Source organism: Marmota marmota, unplaced genomic scaffold (genome assembly GCF_001458135.2).
Source record: "Marmota marmota marmota unplaced genomic scaffold, marMar, whole genome shotgun sequence".
NCBI classification, from domain to species: Eukaryota; Metazoa; Chordata; class Mammalia; order Rodentia; family Sciuridae; genus Marmota; species Marmota marmota.
The window spans coordinates 20,179,196-20,203,204 of NW_026000196.1; the positions used below are offsets into that span (position 1 = coordinate 20,179,196).

The 24,009-nt window shown below is 40.5% G+C and overlaps 1 protein-coding gene across 2 annotated transcripts in view; it reads right to left on the minus strand.

The window, feature by feature from the left end:
* Trpm1 (transient receptor potential cation channel subfamily M member 1) overlaps nt 1-24,009 on the minus strand; it is a 144,687-nt gene that overhangs the window by 106,180 nt on the left and 14,498 nt on the right. The window contains exon 1 of one of the 2 annotated variants that reach the window (XM_048790397.1): nt 4,892-4,981. The exons of the other annotated variant lie outside the window; for it this stretch is intronic. The gene's annotated coding sequence lies outside the window, so the exon portion shown is untranslated. Of the gene's footprint in view, nt 1-4,891; nt 4,982-24,009 lie in introns of those variants that run through there. 2 annotated transcript variants of the gene reach the window in all.

Below are 24,009 nucleotides of genomic sequence, written 5' to 3' on the forward strand. Positions count from 1 at the left end.
AGGAAAGGCAGCAGAACACAACAGACACTAGTATGGCAATATGTAAATCAATGGATGTGTAACTGATGTGATTCTGCAATCTGTATATGGGGTAAAAATGGGAGCTCATAACCCACTTGAATCAAAGTGTGAAATATGATATATCAAGAACTATGTAATGTTTTGAACAGCCAACAATAAAAAATTAAAAAAAAACATCTAGAATAGAATGATTCCATAGAAACACAGCACAGATTTGTGATTTCTGGGAGTGGGGAGCAGGAAGGGAGAAAGGGGGGAAATTGCTCATGGATACAGGGTTGTACTTAACAACAATGGAAGTGTTTTGGATGGATAGAGGTGGTTGCACAACATTGTGAATGCAAGAAATACCATTGAACTGTTCGATTTAAAGTGGTTAATTTCCTATTTTATAAATTTCATCTCAATAAGTTATTTAAAAAAATAAAACTCAAAGCAGAAGGTAAGAACAAGGGACAAAGCACTGCAAGGTTGGGCAATGCTATCTCTGGGAGGCAAGGAATGCAATCAGAAGAGCTGGACCTGGTGGCAATATATAAGGACCTGTTTATTATTCTTTAAACATCATGCAGACATTTCACACACTGTAGTCCCATATCACTCAGTGCAATCCCACATTCTGAGAAAAGTGTCACGAGGTAATTTTGTTGTGAACATCAGTGTACGTACACAAATACTAGATATATGAGGCTGCTGCTAGTGTAACGTGGCAGGCACACTGTTGCAGTAAATTTCTTAAGAAATAAGAGTACACTCTGAAATGATAAAAAGTATTATGTAGTAAATATTGAAACTACTCTTTAATCATTTATTCTCATTGTCAAGTCTTATATACTATCCATAATTGCATGTCACCAGCAGTGCAATAGATCTGTTTACACCATCGTCACCACAAATACATGAGTGATGTGTTGTGCTGTAATATTTCCATGACTGTGACTTCACTAGGCAATAGGAATTTTTATCCCCCCATTATAATCTCAGGAGAACACTGTCATATATATGGTCTGTCATTGACTAAAATGTCATTTTGTGGCAAATGACTATATTCCTGAATGCTTTTTTTTTTTTTCCTAAGTGCCAGCCTGGTCTTCAGGAACTAGGAGGGTGCAGTTCAGTGCTTACGGGAGAGAAGAACAGAGTCCAGGACCAGTCTCCTCTACCACCTGGCTTCCATGGGCAATCTCTCCTTTCCAGTGCTCTTTGACCTTTGCCACCCCTTCAGGTCCCCATCTCTGGGATTCCTCACTAAGAGTTCCCAGGACTCCGGAAACTGTTGCACCGTAGTGCCAGGGGCTAGACCTGTGAGGTGTTAATATTTGCATAGCCAGTCCTTCTTTTCTCTCATTAGCTAACATTAGGGACTGGTAAGACCAATAATGATGTACCAAATGGTGAACTGTGAAATCATTAAAAAGAATAAAATAGAACCATTCTAAAAGTATAAAATGTCTCTATTATTAATTTTTTTAATATTAGTCTGATAGGACCTAGTGTAGTGTGACAGGACAAGCTTCTTGATATGAAAAAGTCTAGAGTTGATCTGTCCAACAAAGTAGACAGTGACTATATGTGGCCGTTGAGCACCTGAAATGTGGTCTCAATTGAGATATGCTCTGAGTGAAAGTGTAAGATGGCAAAATACCATTCACTGTATTTAAATGAGAGCCTAAGAACGCATCTGGCAGGATTTTGAAGACTTACTGCAAAAAGGGGCATTAATAAGTTTTGATATAGACTACATATTGACCTGGTAATATTTTGGATATATTGTTCAACAAAATATAGAATTAAAGTCAATTTCACTTATTTGTTTTTAATTTTTTTTAACCTGGATACTATGCTATTTAAAACTAAGTTGGTGGCTCACGTGCTATTTCTATTAGACTAGAATGATACCCATCAAACCATTAAGCACAGTCAGCAGCAAGGGGAGACAGTGAAGAGGGGAACCATGTAAGAAAGATTTTCACTTGACTCTTCTGTCTGGTTTTACATTACATATTCATGCATTATGTTTACAATGATTAACAAGCAAAAAGGACCCTTGGCCTTGATTCCTGACCTGCATGCTTTCCACCACTCCATGCTAGAGGAATCTGCCTGTCCTGATGCTATCTGCAGGAAGAGCCTATGGCCACGGAAAGAAGCCACCTGCCATGGGCGTCACTTTTACCTTGAAGTCCTAACCCTGCTGGAATGAACATGGGACAGAAAAGTTGCATTGAGGGAAGAGAACAACTGTTTTGTCATGTTCATGGAGGGGGAAGACCAGGTGGGGTGGAGGCCAGGGATAGTGGGGAATGCACAGAAGTGAAGAGGCCTCTGGCAGAGGGAAATCCTGTGGTTGACATTAGCTTGCTTCCTTCCTTCCTTCCTTCCTTCCTTCCTTCCTTCCTTCTTCCTCCTTCCTCCCTCCCTTCTTCCTTCCTTCCTTCCTTCCTTCCTTCCTTCCTTCCTTCCTTCCTTTAATAGATGGACAAAATATCTTTGTTCTATTTGTTTATTTTTATTTGGTGCTGTGGATTGGACCTGGTGCCTTACATGTGCTAGGCAAGTGCTCTGCCACTGAGCTACAGCTCCAGTCCTAGCCTCTTTTCTTAAAGTCATCTCCAGCATTGTAAATGCATTTTTTCCCAGTTGGATAGTAACTGGAGACAATTTCTGGAAACCAGTGAGATCAATACCAAAAGATGCTCTTGACAGGAGCCTGGGAAAATTGTGTGATGTGTGTCTAGAACAATAGATCAACCAGTTTCCTGGACCCTGGCTACTCCCAGTGGATGTTGTAATTCATTCACCAATTGCCAAATGTAACTTTGGAGCTAGGAAAGGAGAGATATGGTAGATACTGATTGGTCAGTTCCCTTTGCATATCACTAATAGTAATGTGTCTCTGACTATTGACTTTTTAAAAAAATTTTTTAGTTGTAGATGGACACAATGCCTTTATTTAATTTATTTTTATGTGGTGCTGAGGATCAAACCCAGTGCCTCACACATGCTAGGCGAGCACTCTACCACTGAGCCACAGCTCCAGCCCCTGACTATTGTCTTTTTAATGGAAGTTTTTAGACATTGAATTCCATTAACCTCTAAGTTGTGGAAGGCAATAGGGATTGGGACTTATTTTTTCTCTGGCTGAAGTCTTTCATTTCCCAGGTTCAGAATTTACACACACACACACACACACACACACACAACACACACACAACACACACACACACACAAATTATAGAGCATCTTGAAAACATTTTTTTTAACCAAAATAGAATTTTCTAAAAACTCTAATGCCTTAAGTGAGGGGATTTCAGATTTTAGAAAATCTGTTTTATTTTCACTCAGTTAAGAAGGAAGATGACAAGTAAATTTGTTATTCCATTTCTTGTACTATTTATCAACTTTGCAAAGCAAATAAATGAGGTTTCAAAGACCCAAACCAAACAACATTCTGAATTCTTTTAGACAATAATCAAGCAAACATAAACAATTACAGCAAACACATTCAACACTAGTTGGTGTTTCCAGTGACATTTTCTGGGACCTCAAAAAAGTTGCAAAGTGACCAATTTATGCTACAAATACAGTTGCAATGCCCTGAGTTAAAACTAATGCTAGATAGTCCAAAAATAGTATTTGGTGAACATTAGCAGATACAACTCTTCCCAAAAATCAAACCCATATTCTTCAAGTCCACTCACAGAGAGGCTGGGCTCCTTTCTTAAATCCTCTCTACATATTTAATTCAGACTGAGCAAATTTTTCTCATCTTCCTTCTCTCACCTTTATTTTTCAATTCTTATTCCTTGTCAACCCAAGTATAATTCCTGCAGATGTTGTCTTGTCCCTTACCTCCCCCACTATTTATGAGAATTTTGCTAAGTTTTTTTTTTAAAAAAGGTATATTTTTTGTTAAAGAAGAAAATGTATTAGTCATAGAAAATAATTAAAGAAGAAGGGAAAGAAAGAGAAATGTAAAAATAAATAAATAAATATTTCTCTAAGGCCTCCGTCTTAAAATAACAACCAATAACATTTTCATGTATTCCTAGGCTTTTTTTCTTTGAATAGATTAGACATGTGCATGTGCATAGAATAAAAAATATGGTCACTTTGCACATAATCAGTGTGCTTTTTTTCTCTGTCATTTTAAAAGTGGCTCAATATTTTTTATTCTAAGGGCAGACAATGATTCATGTGCCAAATCTTCTATTTTTGGACATTTGGATTGTTCAACATGTTGCATGGTGGTAAACAATGCTATGTAAATTTTGGCATACTTTCAGGATCATTTGCTTTGGGTGGATTCTTAGACAAGGAATTGCTGGTCTTTGGCACATACTGCTGAATCCAAACACCAATTTCAAAAAATCATGCTCCCACTGGCACTGAGAGAGACCACAGGTCTCCCCTCAAAACCCAGTGTAATATATCCAGTCTTTCCCCCAAGGCTTTCATAGTTAAAATTATCATGGGATAAAGGCTTACAGGTATAAACTCCACCTTGCCCACTTCAGAGTTTCCTTGCAGAGGGAGGTTTTAAGGAAGATGCAGATTCCAAGGGAAGGAATGTGGAAGTAAGATGTTGAGAAATGATAGGCAAGACACCTGACCCTGGAGCTGGAGCTTCTGAGCAAATCCCTGGCACCTGCCTTTAGAAACTGGCCCCGAGGGAAGTTCAGAGTATTTGAGCTGTTCTGAGATTTTTCCCTCAGCCAATCAACCTGGTGGACCTAGCCTGCTGAGAACCTCTTGGAATTCAGGCTGAGCATGGATCTCGCACCCATTCCCTTTGCACAAGAGGAACAAGAAGTCCCAGGGAAGTAAGCCTGCGATATGGGAACAGGAGCTTGCCCACGTCTGAGCTTACCTGCCACAGCAATGGAGTGTGAAGGGTGCAGCCTGGTGTCCTCCAGCCTCCTCCTTGGGCCAGGGCAGGAAGTTGGGTGAGGGGGGCCCACGCTTTAAGAGGAGCAATCCACATGAGGAGCATGTAAGCGCTTGTGCACTGGCCCTCATGATCTCTGTGAGGCAATGGCCCCATGACTTAGCTCCCAGGCCAGAAAAGGAAACCAGGCTCCAAACTTTCAGGCCACTCAGTGTGGGATCCCACAAAAGCAGCCTTGGGGCCTGAGAGATACGGGGCAGCTAGAGCATTCCCTTTGAAGTGGCTCCCCTACCTCCTCCTGCACCCCAGCCAGACCTTCCCCTGCTAGAAATGTCAGCCTGGTTTGCATAATTGCGACAATTGGACATAATCATTCTTCCAGAAGCCCCTCATCAGGAGGGCAGTGCCCAGGCCCTGGTGAACTGGGAAAAGGAGGCACATGGTACTAATTATTGCTAATCCTTTTATAAGCCATCTGAAGTTGGGCCAGAGGTCGAGGTGAACACAGCTGCAAATGCAGCTTGAGCCCCACATGACTCTTATCTCTGTCTGGATGCTTTAAATGCTCACAATCCCCACTCTACCAGCAGCCTGCTTGACTGATATCCAGAGTCACCCCAAAACCACCATGGTGGGAGTTTTGTATTTGCTATGTGAATACTTATTTCAGCTTTTAGTGAGTTTTCTCAACCTAACTATAAGGAAAATACCCCAATCCTGAAATATTCCTTTACCTCTCTCTCTTTGGGGGTGGGGGGTGCTGTGTCTTCCACAAACATCTGGAAGTTTTCTGGGCATGGGCTGCCTCCACCATCTGAAAAAGGAGCTGGCAGAGATGCAGATGGCTCAGACGAAAGAGCAGTTAGACATGTCCACAGACGAGGACATTGAGGCTTATGAGTGGCTAACTTACCCAGAGGGCATGTGAGGTGGAGCAGGATGGGCCCAGATAGTTAAGTTCAGTCCCTGAGCTCTGGGGGACACAGACTGAACCTGGAGCCACACTCCCAGACCCAAAGTTTCAGGAGGTGACAACGGACCCAGAAGGACACTGAGGGGGCTCAGGAAGTGTCTGAACTCCCATAATGGATGCAGGATTGTGCACATAGCCGGGCCATTTTCTGGGAAGGAAGGTCTGTCCTTTCTTTCATTAGCTTCTCTTAGGTCTGTGATTACCAAAGGTTGACAAGCTAGTCCAAACAGAATGGGCACACACGGGTATGTGGGAGGGCAAAGCTTGACTTCCCACATGCTGTGCTGGGGTGTATATGATCTCAGGATGGATAGGGTCAGGTGTCACCTCCTGAAACTTAGGGTCTGGGAGGGTGGTCCCAGGTTCAGACTGTGTCCCCCAGAGCTCAGGGAGTGAACTTGACAATCTGGGCCCATACTGCTCCACTTCACATGCCCTCTGGGCAAGTTAGCCACACAAAAGACTGCACAGTGTCAACCTTGTCCCAACTCTTGGGCCATCCTTCTTGGCAACTCGTGTTTGGCTCCAGAGACCTGATAGACTCATGGCTGTAGCAGACTCCTTTCAGAGTCAGAAGGAGGGTGGTAAGTGGCTATAGTTCTGACGGCACAGGCAGAGGCAGTTCTGGAGGCAGAGTGTTGCTGGGACATCAGTAATCAGCCTGGGAGATGCCAGAGAAGGGCTCATGGAAAACTAAAGCCAAAGGTCAGCCCGTCATGGCAGAAAAGCATGGTAACCTGATGGTTGCTATAATTTGGAATCTTGAATGTCTTCCAAAAGAGACATATTTAGTCCCTAGCCCATGACACTGTTGGGAGACAGAGCCTAGTAGAAAGAAGTTGGGTCATTTGTGATATGCCTTTTATGGGACTATTAGAACGTCATCCCTCCTCTTCTGTCTCTCTCTTTGCTTCACCACCACCACCAGATGTGCAGTTATGTCCTATCACATGCCACTGCCATGAGATATTGTCTCATTACAGGCCTAAAATAGTGGGCCCAACCAACCATGGACTGAAACCTCCAACTATGAGACAAAACTTTCCTCCTTGTAAGTGGCCTATCTCAAGCATTTTGTTGTTGCAGTAACAGAAAGCTGGAGTACTACAGTGGTCAATACCAATGACTAGTCCCATCCTTGTCACCTGACAGTAAGTCTTTCTCTGGGGAGTGGACCTATTCCTAGACAAATAGGACTTTCTCATATAATATGTAAAAAAGGGTGCCCCAGGCTTCCCAAAGAAGTCATCTCTCCTCCCCATGTCATGCACGATGAAGCTTAAAAACTGAGACTTGTGATGTCCCACATAGGACTACAAACCACGTGATTACTGAGTACTCAAAATGAAGCCAGCCTGAACTGAGGTAGGTTCTGAGTAGAAAAGAAACATGGGATTACCAAGACTTCTGATGAAAATTTCATGCTTATTGCATATTGAAATATTTTGGCTATATCAAGTTGAATAAAATGTTATTTTTTTTTTACCTGCTCCTATTTACTTTTTAAAAACGGACTACTAGAAAATTTAAAATGACAAATCTGATCTGTGGCTTACATTATGTTTCTGTTGGACAGCACTGAGCCGGAGGCACTGGTGGGAGCAGATCCTGAGCAGAATGCCTACACCCTAGAGGCACCATCCTCTGTGCATGTCACCTGGATGAACTGATACATGGAAACCATGTATGAGAACCATAGAGAGATGCTGTTAGTGTCAGAGAATCCTTATGTGTCCAGTGGGCAACTGAACCATCAGCAAAAGCACTAACTAACTGTATGGATGTGTGTTGAGCTGTAATGGTGTGCAAGTCCTGTCCTACCTGCTCTTTGAATACTAACCCACTTGATCCACATCCAGCCTTGGAGGTGGGCATCCTTCTTGTCATGGGTAAGGAATAAGGACAATGTGTATAAGAGTTAAGAAGATGGTCACAGTTGGTGAGAGGTGTTGGGATGGTCACCTGTGCACTCACTCATGTGAAAGTGAAGGTAGCTTCCACTACCATTGAGAGAAGGTAGTGGGAGCCAGGTTGTTTGGCAGGGGATGGTGATGGAAACCCAGGGGGCCTGGGTTTAGGTCGCTCTGGAAGCAGACTGTGAGGAAAGTCAGTGATGTTTCTCATGCTCCTTGGTTCCCTGAATTTCCTGACCAACAGTCAAAGCTTGTTCAGATTCAAGGTGGATTTTGCCACTAGATTCTTTCATTGGTGATACTCTCCTTCCATCGAGAGACATAAAATGTCTAGTTGTCCCTTTTGCAACATCAGCAGAATTCAATGATGATTGTATAGAGACATTATATCACCACTAGGACTTGTAAAATGGAGATCTTCTAGTTTGATGCTGTCTTCTTCAGCTTTTGGCTGGAATTCATCTCAAAAGAGAAAGTTGCGCTGGTTGGATTTGGTTACTCTGATGTAGAGTTTGCATAGAAAGGGCAGGGAAGTGAATTTAGTTTCCAGTGTAATGAGTTGGTTTCTTGGCATCATCCCAAGATATGACGAATGTGTTTCTTTTTTCAGAATGTCAGTACGAACTCGTGAGTTTGAACATATTCACTGCATTACAATCCACAGCAGTTATTTTCCTTACTGTTGCTTTAATCATTTCCCCCAAAATCTGCTCACCTCATGGTGGCCAGGAAGCAGGCAGTGGGAGGTGGGGGTTGGGGGAGGGAGGTTTGGGGACAACAGGCATGTCCTCAGTGATCCCTTTCTTCTAACCAGGCCTTACCCGCTAAAGTTTCCTTCAACTCTCAATAGCACTGCAGTTTGGAGTCCAAGTCTTCAATATAGGAGCCACTGGGGGAACATTTCAAACTGTAACAGATGTTTTCCGACTGGGCATGTAGTTTGGGTGGGACACTCGGGGGCAGATTTGAGGAATCTGGAGCTTCCAGAAGTTCCAAGGAGGAACTTTAGGCACTTTAGGCAAAAGAGCAGGAGGTGGAAGACTGCAGGGCATCATACAAAATCAGAGCATGGTTTCCGGGGCCATAAGAGGCAATAGTAGGGAAGACCAAAGGCAAAACTAAGAACAGAAGGCAGGTTGAGGGAGACTTGAAAAATGCGAGTCTCAGGTTGGCACTGGCTAAGAAATCCTGGCCTGGAAGTCCAAATCCAAACACTTTCCTTTTCAAAATCTTATTTGAGGTAAGATATGTCAGTGCCAAATATTAAATTGCTCCTGGGATTGGCTGCAGAGGTAGGCTTCTGCTTTCCATGTTTCTGAGTTATTTACTTATATTTTAAAACAAGATAGACTTGACTTACAAATGACTCAATTGGCAGACTCTCTCTTAAATAAAGAAGCTGAAATAGAAGATTAAAAAACATACACTGGCTTTGTAAATTGACATCATACATCTTCTCACAATGCTTCTGTGAATGAAGAAGGCCAGAGTGTAACTTAAATAGTTGCTGTTGTTACAAAAGATAATTATAAAAATAAATACATGGATATCTAGAGGAGGCAAAGATCAAGAGGTTTACTACCAATGCCTTCGATTGCCATGGATTTTGCCTGCATTTCTCCAAAGACTGAGAAAAAAGTAATGTAAATAAATTAAATTTTCTTGCCTGGGGGAAAGTAAGGTCTTTGGGCATTTGGAATGTGGACTTTGGAAGCCCCTCATCTTTGTCCAGAGGCACAGGGTCTTACTAGTGAGAAGACCAGTTTAGCTAAGTAGTATGAGGACAGAGCTCAAGGGCCCTGCTAGCCCAAACATGCTGGTTACTCTTCAAAGGATTCCAGGCCACATCAGTAATTTAACATTGGCAGCATCCTCCCACACCACACTTCTCCACTCCACGCAGCTCCAGGCTGATGGGAGCTAGAAGCTCCAGTGTGCCCCTTTTCCTGAGGGGAAGACACAGACTTGTGAGAATCAACCATGGAGATATCTACAGGAACACCTGAATTGGGCAATGACTTCCTATCTGCTTAGAAGAGTTTTCTTTTACATTTTTTTTTTCTTTGCTCTTTTTTTCTTTATTTTCTTGCTCCTCAGTGTGTTATGTTGCAATGCTGGCAGATGACGTGTGCTGGAATAACAAACACATGGGTGAAAAGAACCTGCCAATCATTTAACACTTTTTAATTTTTAGAATGACCTACAATGAAAATAAAACTGGCAGCTTTGCAGTGGAGATCGTACATTATGTTAAAGTTCTGTAGATGTCTCATGACAGTACGAGTGTCAAGAACTGGTGTAGTCATGTGGGTATGTCCTGGGCCCTGCCATGATGAAGGGTCACAGCTGGAGCTTCCAGAAGTTCCAAGGAGGAAGCTTTAGCTGAGCTGGTTCTCCTCACTAAATTCCTGACATCTCGTTAATCCACAACTCCACCATCCACATGTCAGAAGTCCCAGTGTGTCACTGTGCTGGAATCCAAGCAAGCCTGAGAGTAACATTCTGCCCTCTGGTGGGACCTAATGGAGGACTTTCAAACTCCGTGACTAATGCCTCTTAAATCTTCACTTTGGAGCCATGGCGAACCTCCCAAAATGTGGATCTAATTACATTCAAGTCAACTCAAACTTTTCTTTCTTCAAGACGTCTGTGTTCCTTAGAAGAAATTTGGGCAGGAACCATAATGAGAGATTATTTTGCTTAAATCAAGTCTGACTGCAAATTTCTTTTGTTTATAGCAGCTGACCGCAGGAAAAGAACAGAATCGTGGGGGCACAAAACGACGAGCATGAACTCCACTCAGCCAGCTGTGTCTTCTCACAGATCACCCTGAAAGATGTCTCAGAGTTCTTGTGAGGGTTCAGCACACTGTGCTCCTCTTTGGCACCTGGCACACAAATGACCATTTCTACTTCATACATTGTGCTCTGTGGGAACCCGAGAGTTCATAATAATCAAGGTAATCACCTACTGGTCTCATCTCTTTTGAATAGTGCTTCACCACTACTAAAATTTGGATTTTGCCCAATTTAGTGACAGTGATCCATAAGAAGAAAATCACCCTCAAAGAGAAAGAAAATGTGGGGTACATGCCATAAATCTTAGAAAAAACTTTATACAAAAAGTTTAAACAAAAAGTTCTCAGAATACTTGTGTTATTTGAATCTTCTGCTTAAACTAGTAGAAAGATTTTGTATTTTAATCATTTGACTATTTGAAAAACTCTCTAAAACACAGGCCAAGGGGAGGCTGCTAGGGAAACAAATAGAAAGTGTGAGTTCACAGAGCATCCAGTGGATAAAGGCAAGTTCTACAAGACTGGGAAGCAGCAGGAGGGGTTCTGACATACTTGTTAAAGCTTATTCTTTCTTTCCCAGTTGATTTAGGAAGTGAACAAATAAGACAACCTGGTTAAACAGATTAGCAATTAGTCCCAAATTCTCCCAGTTCTTTGCCTAGCAGTAGTTTCTCTTTTCCATTATGTCAGTTCCTTCTTCCCAAGAAATCAATTAGCTTTTTTATATTTTTTTTCAAGTGGCCAGGATGAAGAGGAGTGGTGTCTACTTTGAGTGCTTCCTAGCTCAGAAACGGTCTCCCCTGTAGTATTGTATCATCCCAGGGACAACATTCTCCAATATTCTCTAAACTGGGTTCCTTGGGGGCTTGGGCATTCTCCTATAATGATTCCTCAGTGAACTGAATTTGGGCAGTTCAGCATACTGTATTTTCCTCTTAGAGATCCACAGTGCATAATAGGATATTAAATGCTCTTCAATGAAGAAGAATCCTTACTTTTGGCTAATAGCATCACTCAAAACTCATTTATCTGTGGAATCCCCTTTTATTTTGGAATACCTCTGACTATCACTTAGATCCACAGTGGCACAAGGAAAGACTCCAGAGACTTATCCTCGGGTAGCCATGAGCTTAAACCATCTGAGGTGCCACTGGCTGTTTTGAGGACCTATTTGAAGTTCTGGAAAAAGTTTCTGATAGTCCCTATTGAAGGCTCCCTTGGCTTTGGTGAGATGGGATCATTTCCCAGTGTTGGCTCAATGAGAAATGTTCCCACTGAGACTCTCTGTTCTTTGTCTGCTTTACCTAAGGAATGGTACTTGATGGGTCCTAGTCTCTCAACTAAATCAGCAGGAAGGAGAGGGGGAGACACACTTCCCTGACTCCCGACCCCTCCCACCTCAAGCTCCAGGGAGAAAGGCTGCTTCCTGATCTCTCCCCTCTGAGATCCTGGGGTGACCTGGAGAGAACCAATGTCAGGGGGTGCTCTGGTCACTCTCCTGTGGCCACTAGTTCTCTGAAGGGCCACTTGTGTTTGGTATGCTGTGCAAACCCAGCCTCAGTTGTTCCACTCCCACAGCCATGGAACCAGCTGCCCCCACTTTCCCTGCAGAACTCTTCAAACATCCCCTATGGATTTATCTTTCTTGTTACTGGCCTTTGTGTTTTATCTAGCATATTTGCTAAGCCTGGGCTTCCCTTTCTGTGGCCCACTCATACTGCACAAAGGGCAGCATCCCTATTAGGAAATCTTCCCTAATGTACCCAGACTGGGGACCATGCCTCTTCCCTGAGCACCTCTGTTCTAGCACCTGCTTCCATAAATAGGAACCTTGGTGTCCTCACCTGTGCTCCACACCAGACCATGACCTCCCTGGGGCATCATCACAGTACATGTGTCCCCAGGGGCCTGGCCTAGAGGGCACTCTGTAAATATGCAACAGAGCATTACGTGCCCTAGACCTCTCCCTGCTGATGTCCACTCTGGATTGTGGCTGCACACTCTGAGCTTCCTCTCTTTGGGATCTCTGCTCTTGTGCTTGCTACAGCCCCCATAGGGTGACACACCTGGTGTATCTGGTTGTATGCTCCTGAGGTTCCCATTCACTCTCACCTGGCTGCCATGATGCCAAAGCTCTTCCAAGTTTCCTCTCCCTACCTTTGCTTGCTTCACTGTGGGCCACCTGGCTTTCTTGGGCCACCTCTTCCTGCTTCAGGCTCTCATCTCTGCCTCTCCTAGTAGCTGCTGATACAAGTCTGCTGGAAAGTCAACACCTCCCCTCTGCCTGTGCTTCATTCACCCCACAGGGAGACCTAAGCCTTGTAGACCAAGTGAAGATGCCAGCCCCAACCTGCAGCTCAAATGTGATCCAATGTAATATCTTGCTCTTGTTTGTAAAAGTTGCAAATAAAAATAATTTTTATTTGTAATTAATTTTTTAACAATTTATATATTCACATGTCACAAACATTTAAAAAACACACACAGGTTTATAGTGAAGTCTCCCTCCCACATAAGAAAATTCTCTACAGTTTCCACATGTCTAAATTTGGTAGTAAGTGGTTTGGTTTATTTTGTTACCATCCAAAGATTTTTCTCTGTGTACACACAAATATGATGACATGTTTAGCACTGGAAATACTTCTGGGGATTTTTCTCACCCACTCTGGAAACCACTGCCTTAATGTCAGGTCAGCTTTGGGTGTGGGGAATGGAACACTGCCCAAAGACAGGGATTTAGGAAATTTTGGGGTCTGGGCTGGACTTCCACCTGGGAATGGAGAAGAGACAGGATGAGGAGAAGGCAGTGGCTTCTCCATGACATGTTCAACAAGCCCAGAGATTCCTTTATGAAAAATGGTAGTCCTCTTCATCTCCACTCAGAATGGCTAAAAATGGTCAACATTTTTTAAACTTGTGTTAGCTAGTTTTTCCTTGCTGTGATCAAATGAACAGTTACAGGAGGAACGATTATTTTGGCTCACAGTTCCAGAGGTTTCAGTCCAAAGTTGACTAGCTCCATTGTTTCGGGCCTGAGGTAAGACAGACTATCATGGCAGTAGGGCATGGTGGAGGAAACCACTCAGCTCACAGCAACCAGGAAGCAGAGAGACAGAGGAAGAGAAAGGGACCAGGGACAAGATCACCCCCAGTGATCTACTTTCTCCTCCAACTGGGTACCCCACTACAATTTCCATCACCTTCCAATAATGCCATCACCTTATTAATCCATCAATGGATGAATCTCCTCTGATGAGGTCAGGGCCCTCATAATCATTTCACAAAAGCACCATTTCTGAACATTGCTGCATTGGGAGCCAGACCTTCAAGCCTGAGCCTTTGTGGGACATCTTCGATTCACACCATAACAATACTCATAAAAGAACTTTAAATTAATTATATTCTTCTTCTTATTATTATTATTATTGCTATTGTACATGCTAGGCAAGTACTCTACCACTGAGTTATATCCCCACCTCTTTTTATCTTTTATTTTGACATTGGGTCTCACTAAATTGCCCAGAATAGCCTTGAACTTTCGATCCTCCTCCCTCACCCTTCCAAGTAGCTGGGATTACACACATCCAGCTAATTAACTTATTTTTAAAGAAAATTTTATGTGGTAAAATATACATACAATTTGCCATCTTAACCACTTTAACGTGTACAGTTTGGCCATGTTAAGTATATTCACACTGTAGTGCAATGGTCAGCACTCCACCTTCGGAATTATTTCATAACACCAATCTGAAACTCTGTAATTGATGAATTGCAGAAGGTTGACTGTGGACGAGCTAGGAGTGAAAGACTTCAGGGGACCCAATCTTAAGAAGGGCCTCATGTTTCCATGAGTTTTACCTCCAAGCACCAAGTGAATAAGACAGAGGCAAAGGACAGGTAGTCAGCATTGAAAATAAGTGATGAGAAAGATGAGGGCTAATTATTAAAGAAAAGGAAATGGGTTGCTAACACCTTCATCTTGCACTTCCCCCTTCAACCAGGGGGAACACCACTGTGGAATCACTCCTCCTTAAAAAGGAGTTGTGAATGATTCCCCCCTGGGCTGCTCTTTCCCTGCCTTTGGGTACAAACAGTAGGAAGGATAGAAATAGGAGGTGGGGAGGGGGTGATCTGGACCAGGACTTCTCTCTGGAGAAGTCTGATATCTCTGTTCTGTCTCTTTTCTAAGTAAAATTTGCTTTCTATGCTTGCCTCAGAGGTTCTTGGATGTTCAGTCTTCAACACCAGGGGAATACGAACCTGATCCTGATTTCCAAGTCTGGATCATGAAGACCAGAGAAAAATCCCTTCATGCTTCAAATAGAGAGAGTGGAAAAGGAGTGATTTTGAAAAGGGCCCAGAGCATTCTGTTTAATACCTGCCTTCAATGGAAAACATTTTATTAGAGCCTGTCTTTGTCGATTTGGGGTCTTAGAACAAAAATGCCAAAAATCAGGTGGTTGATAAACAACCAACATTTACTTCTCACAATTCTGGAGGTTTGGAAGTCTAAGATCAAGGTGCTAGAAATTCATTGTCTGGTGAGGGCCTTCTTCCTTGCAGATGGTAGGTAGATGGTAGCCAACTCTCTGGGGCCTCTTTTTTTTTTTTTATTAGCTACACATGACATTACAATGATCTTGGCAATTCATACATTTGAATTATTGGGGTATAATTTCTCATTTTTCTAATTGTACAGATTGCAGAATCACACTGGTCATAGTTACCTATATACATACAGCAATCATAATGTCTATTCTATTCTGCTGCCCTTCCTATCCCCCCTACTCCTCCCCTCCCCTCCCATCATTTCTCTCTATCCAATCTAAAGTGACACACTTCTTTTTCTTTTTCTCATCACAACATCATATATGTATTCTGTATAACGATGAGGGTCTCCTTCCATCTTCCGTGAAACTCCCATTCTTCCTCTTTTTCCCTCCCACCTCTCTTCCCTATTTAGTGGTAGTCTTCTTCTCATGCTCTTCCTCCCTAACCCATTTTGAGTCACCCCCCTTATATCAGAGAAGACATTTGGCATTTGTTTTTTAGGGATTGGCTAACTTCACTTAGCATAATCTGCTCTAATGCCATCCATTTCCCTGCAAATGCCATGATCTTGTTACTTTTTAGTGCTAAGTAATATTCCATTGTGTATAAATGCCACATTTTTTAAATCCATCTATTGAAGGGCATCTAGGTTGGTTCCACAGTCTAGCTATTGTGAATTGTGCTGCTATAAACATTGATGTGGCTGTGTCCCTGTAGTATGCTCTTTTTAGGTCTTTTGGGTATAGTCCGAGAAGGGGAATAGCTAGGTCAAATGGTGGTTCCATTCCCAGCTTTCCAAGGAATCTCCATACTGCTTTCCAAATTGGCTACACCTCTTTTATAAGAATACTAATCCCACTCATGAGGATTCCACCCTCATGACATACCTACCTCTTAAAGGGCACTTTTGGAATTTAGGTTTCAACACATGAATTTGGGGGGACATAAACATTCAGACCAGAGTGGAACTTAATTGATGTGGGTGAAGGAATATACCCAACACCAGCTCCCTGTAGGCTTTCTATCTTCTGTAGCTGGGACGAGATCTGAGAAGCACTTGTGAAAGCCATAGCCTGAGGATATGCACTCTCAAAAAGACTGAGATCTAGTCATAACACTCCAGGATGCTTCTCTACACCCCCCACCCCCAATGACTTAGCATTGCCACAACTAAAGATCACAACTCAGGTTGTTTAGTGAGTTTGTAGGGAACCTAAAAATAACAGGGAGGGGGAAAAAGATTATAAAGAAAAGCAAGGCCCCAAACTACAACCACAATAAACAGTAAACACAGTGTGTAACTCCTGGTCAGATAAACACAACCCTCATCCTGAAGCCCTATTTACCTCATTTCCTATTGTCCCATACTTGGTGTCTGCCTTTCAACAAAAAATGACAAACTTTGTAAAGGGCTCTAATGAAAGAAATGGACAATGTTCAGGAATAGTTAAGTAACACAATCAGAAAGATGAAAACTTTAAGAAAAAAATCAAAAGTTACTTCTAGATATCCAAAACACTATGAGAGCAATGAAAGTCTCTCTGATGGACTTGCCTGTGGACTGAACAGTCCTGAGAAAAGGATCAATGAGTTAGAAGAGACAAGGACAACCTCTAAAACTCAAGTGCAAAGGAAAAAAAGAATAATAAAAAAGCAACATAATATCCAAGAACAGTGGAACAATTACAAAAAGTGTAACATAGTATTGTAGGAATACTAAAGAAGAAACAGGGAAAAGGAATAAAAGAAATATTTGAAGTAACAATGGCTGAGAATTTTGCAAAATGAAGGGAAGACACCAAACTACAGACCCAAGGAAGTTGGAGAACACAATGTAGGCATTTCATATTGAAATTTCCAGAAAAGAGTGGAGGGAAATAGCACATCTTAGCTCAGGCTGTTGTGACAGAATATTATAGACTGGGTGGCTTATAAACAGCAGAAATTTATTTTTCACAGTTATGGAGACTGGAAGTCTGAGATCAGAGTGCCTCGTGGTTGGATAAAGGCTCTCTTCTGGGTTGTAGCATGCAACTTCCAATTGTGTCCTCACAGGCTAGAAAAATAGCTAACTCACTCTCTGGGTTCTTATAAGATCAACAATCCTAATCATGTTCATGGGACACAAACATTTGGTCCATTGCACAAAAGAATTTTAAAATTCCATAAACAAATAAAAACATAACTTATATCAGCATTCTTGTATGAGAGAAGAAATTTGAATGAAATATTTATAGTGTTGAAAAATCAAACAACAACCCAGATTCTATATCCAGAGAAATGTCCTACAGAAATAAAAAAAGAAATAAACACTTGCTCAGATCCACAGAACTAGATGAATTTGTCACTATTACAACTGCTTGGTCAAAAATAAATGAATAAATAAATAAAAGAAATCTTCAGAATATGGGTCAAGAACTCATATCTTCATAAAGAAAGTGTTAGATGAAGAATAAATGAAAGCAAAATAAAATTTTTTTTTCTTTCTAATTGATTTAATGATAATTTCAAACTATTAACAACAACAGTATATATCATGTGGTTACAGCCCACAGGTAACTGAAACAAATGACAGCAATGTTATTTATAAGGGACAGGAAGGAGGAAGTAGAAATACTCCATTACAAAGTACTTACACTCACTACCCATGGAGTGGCATAGTATAAATTGAAAGTGGATTTACATTCACTGTAAATGTATACTATAAACTCTAGGGCAGCCACTAAAGTGAAAATTGATGTTCTAAAAGAAGAAAGAAAATGGAATCACATAAAATGCTCAGTAAAACTGAGTCAAGGAAGAAAAAAAAGGAGATTAGGAAAGAAAGAAAAATTCAATAACTAGAAAAATATCACAAATATGGTGGATAATAATCCAACTATATTACTAATCACTCTAAATGTGAATGGTATAAATACACTAACTAAAAGAAAAGATTGTCAAAATGGATAATAAAAACAAGGCTCAGCTATATTTTGTCAATTTTGATTACAAAAGATATGGATAGATTAAAAGTAAAAATGTGTACCATGTTTTAACACTAATCAAAAGAAAGCTACAGTATCTATATTAATTCCAGAGAAATAGGCTTCAGGAATAGAAAACTTACTGGGATAAAGAGTACATTACATAATGATAAAAGGGTCAACTTTCCAAAATAACATAATAATCCCTAATGTATAAGTACCAAAAGATACAGTGGCAATCTATATAAGGCAAAAACTGAAAAAACTGCAAGGAGTAATATCAAATCCACTATTAGTTAGAGACTACAAAACATCTGTATTAGTAGTTTATAAACCTAACAGGAAAATCAGTAAGAATAAAATTGAAATAAACAGCACCATCAATAAACTGGATCTAATTGACACTTATGAAATATTTCATTCAGGTACAGCAGAACGCACATACCTCTCAAGTTCACAGGGATCATTCACTACAAGATAACACATTCTGAGGAAAAAAATACCTCAACAAATTTAAAAGAATAGAAACCATCCAAAATATGCTCTATGACCATAATAAAACCAGAAAAAAATAAAAGAAAGATAACTGAAATATTTCTAAATACTTGGAGATTAAACAACATAGTTCAAATAACACATGATCAGAGAAGAAATTTCAAGAAGAGTTCACAATTTTTTGAACTAAATAAAAATGAAATAACTTAGCAAAGTTTTAGGATGTACTTCACTGCAGTGCTTAGAAATTTATCATACTGTATGCATATATGAGGAAAGAAGAAAGATCTAGAATCAATCATCTAAGCTTTCACTTTAAGAAACTGGAAAAAGAGGAGAAAATTAAATCTTTTGTAAGCAGAAGAAAAAAATAATTAAAAATGGTGCAGAAATCAATAAAAATAAAACAGTAAATCAATAGAAAAAATAAATAAAACCAAAATTAATTCTTTGAAAAGATCAATAAAAATGATAAAACTCAGGGCTAATCAAGAAAAAAGAGAGAAGACCAATTACTAATATTAGAAATCAAAGAGAAGTATAAGTCAGATTCCATAGACATTAAAAATATAATAAAGGAATGCTACAAACAACTCTATGTCCACAAATTTGATAACTAAAATGAAATGAACCAATCCTCTGAAAGACAAGATCTATCAAAATTCACATAAAAAGAAGTAGATGTATGAGTAGCCCCATATCTAGAAAATTAATAAGTAAATAATTAATAAACTTCCAATACAGGAAGCACCAGGCCTAGATGGTTTCACTGGTGAATTATATACTTTATTTAAGGAAGAAAATGCACCAGTTCTCTTCGACCTCTACCAGAAAATGGATGAAGAATGAACACTTTCTAACTCTTTCTAAGAGGTCATCGTACTCTAAAACTGAAACTAGATGAAGACACTATAAGAAAAATATAGACCAATATTTTTCATGAATGCAAAAATTCCTTAACAAATCATTAAAAAATTGAATCTAGCAATACAAAAATGATGAAGTTGGATTTATTCCAGGTATGCAAGACTGGTTCAATATTCAAAAATTAGACAATATGATTTATTACACTAATAGATTAAAAGAGAAAATCATTTAATTTAAAAAAAAGAGAAAATTGCATGATCATATCAATTGATACAGCAAAAACATTTGATAAAATTCAATAAACACATATGATTAAAAACTCTCAGAAAACTAGGAATAAAGGAACCTTCCAACAACTTGATAAAAATTATCTACAATAAAATCTACAGCTAAAATTATACTGAATGGTGAGAAACTACTCTTTCCCACTAAGATCAGGAATGAGGCGAAGATTTTCCCCCCTCCTTTCTAGAGGAGATCACTCTTTTTTGGCATATATTGAAATTAGCCTCCATAATAAGATTAAAAAGGAAATGAAAAGTACATCAGTTGGAAAGGAAAGAATAAAACTTTTTACTCACAGATGAATTGATTGTCTTTAAAGAATTAACACAAAAGATCTTGAAACTAATAAGCAATAGCAGGAAATTTGCAGGATACAGGGTTAATAGATAAAAGTCAATTGATTTCCTATGTGCTAGTAATGAATAATTGGACTTTGAAATAAGAAACATAATACCATTTACATTAGCACCCCCCCCCAAAAAAAAATGAAGGACTTAGTAATAAATCAAATAAAATATGTGCAACATGAAGAAAGCTACAAAATTGTGATGAAAGTAATTAAAGACTTAAATAAATGGAGAGCTATTCTATGTTCATGGATAGGAAAGCTCAATATTGTTAAGATGTCAATTTTTTCCAACATAATCTATAAATTCAAATTCCCAACAAACGAGTTATTTTTGGATATTCACAAACTGACAAACTAATGAGAGGCAAAAGATCTGGAGTAGCTGACCCAAATACTTGAAGAAAGACAAAAGGGACTGATATTACTCAATTTCGAGACTTCCTATGATGGTACAGTAATTAAGACACTATGGTATTGGTGAAATACTGGGCAAAAAGATCAATGGAATGGAATGGAGAACTCAGAAACTGAGACACATTAATATGATCAACTGATCTTTGATAAAAGAGAAAAGGCAATCCAATGGAGAAGCATTGGTCTTCTCAACAAATAATGCTGTAACAACTGGACCATATGCAAATAAATTAAATCAGTCAATAACCCTACACCTTTCACAAAAATTAACTCAGAGTAGATCCTTGAACTTACATGCAAGCCACAAAATTATAAAACATCTAGAAGAGAACATAGAAAATCAAGGAGGACTTGGATTTGGTGATGAAAAGAGTGCAAAACTTACAATTCAATAGAGAAAAGCATATGTTTTAGTCAGATTTTTCTCTTCTGTGACTAAAAGACTGACAAGACCAATCCTAGAGAAGGAAAAGTTTACTTGGGATCTCATGGCTTCAGAGGTCAGTCCAGAGATAGCCAGCTCCATTCCTTGCGACTTGAGGTGAGGCAGAACACCATGACAGAAGATGTGGTGGAGGGAAGTGGCTCACACAATGATCAAGAAGCAGAGAGAGATTCCACTTGCCAAAGGCACACCCACAATTACCTACCTCCTCCGGCCACACCCTGCCTGCTTTCACTTGGCCCTCAGTTAATTCCATTAGGGGATTAATTCACTGATTGGGTTAAGGCTCTTGTAACCCAATCATTTCTCCTCTAAACCTTCTTGCATTGTCTCACACAGAAACTTTTGGGGGATACTTCACATCCAAACCATAACAACATAATAATAAACTATTCAGCCAATCTAAAAGAAGTCAAAAAGGAAGAGAAACATGGATATAGAACAAATGGGACAAATATAAAGCACATGCATAGTAAGATGGTGGATTTATATAACCTTGATAGAATTTATATTACATGTAAATGCAATAAAATGTTCTAAATAAAAGTCTAAAATATTTATGCTTTATTTTTTTTTAAATCAATTTCAAGTAAAATAGACCTTAAAGCAAAAGAAGTAACTAAAATGCAGAGAAAAGTGGAAAGATTCAGTTCACCAAGGTGTTATCAGGATTTTAAATGAATATACAGCTAATAAGATAGCTTCAAAACATACAAAGCCAATATTAGCAGGATCACAGAAGAAATTATAATGAGGAATTTAAACACATCTTGCTTTGCAATAAACAGAGAAAAAAATCAATATGGATACAGATTTGAATTCATAGAAAATCACACTCAACAGCTGCAAGAAGGCTATTGAAAAATACATGTGGGAGTGTGTTGTTCTCTCATGGATAACTCTTGTGATTAGTGCATGTGTACCTAGGACTCAAGGGCTCAGTAAAGATTCCCTTCTCCTCCCCTTCACCCCTCTTCCTTTCATAATTGTCTAACCCTCAGTAGAGTCAGAAGTACCTATAGTCTTAGAGATATAGTGCCTTCCTAGCATGAGTAAGTCCCTGGGTTTGATTGAGAGAGAGAAAACAAAATCCCAGAAGTACCTATGGTTCCTTATTGTGGGTTTGCTGAGGAGGCCAGGAAGCCAGGAAATGAGAGGAGGGAGCCAACTCTGGCAGGGTGAGTTGCTGGCAGGTTTTAACCAAGCATTAATCAGAGGGGAAATGGTTTAATTTCAAAGCACTTTACAAATGCATTTGTCTTGCCATCTTCACAATCTTCACAACTGCAACTGCAGAAGTTAGTGGAAAGAGTGCCAACATTTATACTTCTCAGATGAGGAAATTAAGCGATTTGCCCAAGGAACTGGTGTATGAATACCTGAAGCTGAGGCCCTAAGTTTACCCACTTCTCCTGTGTTTCTGAGTAACTCCTGACCTTGGCAGTGGACAAGGGACCACTGCAAAGCATAGCTTAAGGAGATCTCTTCAGTTGCCTCATCAGTTACATGTTTCCAAACCTCTGCCACTTGGGGCCTTGTGTGGACAACTGCCATCTGGCTGCAATTTAGAGTTGCCCAAGGTTTACCAGGCCCCAAGGGAAGATGACCTTTAGTTTAGCAGAAAAGTATCCCCCCGCTTTTTTTCCAAACCTAGAACCATATTCATAGTAGACAAGTATTATACTGTTGATCTATCCTCCCAGCCTACAGAAAAGCATCTTAATAGTTGAATTTCTGTGGAAGACAAAATTCTGAGGAATAGAACTTAGAAGGGAGAATTCAGAACAATGGCAACAACACAGTTGTATAAGAGATAAGAGGTGTCATGGGTTCGGAGGGGAAGGTAGGAGAGGGGCCAGAGCTCTAGGGCAGTGAAAGACAGATACTGGGGACAGCCCAGGACAGGGAGATGGTGATGCTAACACTTCATGTAGATCCTGTAGTTCTTCTCCATCCTTTGTTAGGACTTGGCCTCCTTCAACTGCCTTGACTGAGGGTGAGTTTGGGGGTGGAAGTCACAAAGCATTCAGTTCTGCACTTGGGCAAGGATAGGGTGTTAAGAGCTGCAGAAGGTTCAGGAGGCCTTGCAGGGAAGGAGTAGAGGGTGGACATCAAGAACTCAGAGGAATAGGTAGCAACCATGGAAAATATAACCTGAGGATCCTCTGAAGTCTTAGGGCAGGTGCTGGCCTCTCAGGTGGTAGAATACAAGGACGTAAATATGATTGACGTGCTAAAAGAAAGTGATGCCTAGTGGGGCCCTGGTGGCTACTGGAATCTATTCCAGGAGTCCATCTCAATCCTGTAAGGAAGAAAGAGTTGGCATCCTTTCTTCTGTCTTGCAGATGAGGAGCTTTGAGCCCAAGAGGTGGTGACTTGGCTGATATCACACAGCTGGTCTGTGGCAAAGCTAGGACTGAAGTCATATCTTTGTCATAAGGGCCCTTGTCTGTGGACTCCAATCTGTGCCTCCCCTTTCCACTCTTTTGGCCAGGGCTTCTCTGCTTTCAGTAACCTTATTTTAAACAATAAGGTTAGCATTTTTATTTTTCATGGAACCTGACAAATTTGGAAGCCACCCAAGGTTCCTTGGGAGCTTTCAGGATTGGGAAGGAAAGCTGCATGAGACACATTGTTAAATGTGGGCTCAGTGTCTCAGGCACAAAGACTAGTGTGGCGATTAGCCTTTGGAGTATTATGTGGCACTTCTTTGGCTGTCTCTCTTTCTCTCTTTACTGTGGACTGTGTTCAGGAAGAGGCTGGTAGGTCCTGTCTAGGAGGCTTGGCCTTGAGAATTTGGCAGATTAAACTGGGCAGGAGACACCAGGCCATGAGCTGCTGGTGCTAGTGTCAGAGCAACAGTGCCCAGTCTTTTGCTTATTGGTCAGTTTGTCCAGCTAAAGTACTCAGGCAGCCTGCTCATTTTCACTTTGAGTCATCTGCTAATACCCTGATGGGCCACTTTTCTTGCAGTGCTGTTGACAGACCTGCCTGTGAGCCAGCTCAGCTCTTTGCTGCCCCCATCTGGTGATCTCCAGAACTGTC